The sequence below is a fragment of the Penaeus monodon genome, chromosome 29 (genome assembly GCF_015228065.2).
Source record: "Penaeus monodon isolate SGIC_2016 chromosome 29, NSTDA_Pmon_1, whole genome shotgun sequence".
Classification (NCBI taxonomy): Eukaryota; Metazoa; Arthropoda; class Malacostraca; order Decapoda; family Penaeidae; genus Penaeus; species Penaeus monodon.
Genome location: NC_051414.1, coordinates 21,126,492 through 21,127,587, shown reverse-complemented (window position 1 = coordinate 21,127,587; position 1,096 = coordinate 21,126,492). Strand labels below are relative to the sequence as shown.

The 1,096-nt window shown below is 37.8% G+C and overlaps 1 protein-coding gene across 1 annotated transcript in view; it reads right to left on the bottom strand.

The window, feature by feature from the left end:
• LOC119592011 (acid-sensing ion channel 2-like) overlaps window positions 1–753 on the bottom strand; it is a 3,663-nt gene extending 2,910 nt beyond the window's left edge. Inside the window, exon 1 of the mRNA XM_037940793.1 lies at window positions 158–753. The gene's annotated coding sequence lies outside the window, so the exon portion shown is untranslated. The remainder of the gene's footprint in view (window positions 1–157) is intronic.
• Window positions 754–1,096: the final 343 nt, after the last annotated feature.

Genomic DNA, 1,096 nt, shown 5'->3' with positions numbered 1-1,096 from the left:
GTCTTCGTAAATGCGTGAAAAGTCAAGTTATTCTTTTAGCAAACTCTTAATTCTTATTTAGATTTTTTTCCGTTGAATTAATTAATATAGCATATTTCATTACGTTGTTGTTTTTTATCGCATTCAATATACCCACGAAGAAACCACGAAGGCGTACTTGCAGCCGTGACGGTGAACAACATGCTTATGAAGGCAGGTAGAGCGGCATGCCTCGGTGTTGTAAAGCGGATGCGGCGAACACTCGTGGCCTCGTCGGTTGATCAAATTGATTTTCTAAAAGATGAATTCCACAGGAGAAAAAGGAGAACTTTGCGTAATGCATAAGATGGCTGCAATCTTGGAATGTGTGTACATTCGCATCAGGTTCAATAATAAACTCTGTAAAGGTCAGCTGCCGTCATTGGCCAAAGAGTCGTTTATCTCTCCAACCTTTTCAGATTAGTGATAAACAGTCCTGCAGCTAATAAGTAATTATACGTTACAAATATTATTTTTCTCGGTTAATTTTAGGTTTTGTAATCATTGGTAGACTGTAACCGTAACCGCTTTTCTATACATCTTTCTAGTTATTCAAAATAACTAATTAAAAAAGGAAATTAAGTATTATTAAAAATATATCACCATCTGTATCGAAACAGATTTGTTGAAAACCGAGATATATCACTTGATTCCGTTTGCTCTGCACATAAATCAGCACGTAAAATACTTTCATATCACACCCAGTTCAGAGTATATGAATAAAGCGTAAATTAAGAGAGGCAGACACCAGGGAGGGTTAGAAGGACAAGAGAAGGTCAAAGCATCCCAGGGAGCGGAAATCAGCTGGCCTCGGTAACGTAATATGACGGTACATGTGTACGTCATTTTTGCACTGGAGTTGCGAAACTGATAACACTTATCGTTAAAAGCCACGCAGCTACCAATCAGTTATTTTTGGTCTGACTATCTAATCAATAAATTGTAATAATGATAAGTGGGGAGGGAATGGTTAATTCCTTAAAAAATATCTGATCACGACATCGTTTGCGGACACTAGCAAATGGGTCTCATATTCTTCGATTGCTAACGGAGATGGAGAAAATGAATGAGTGGCTGG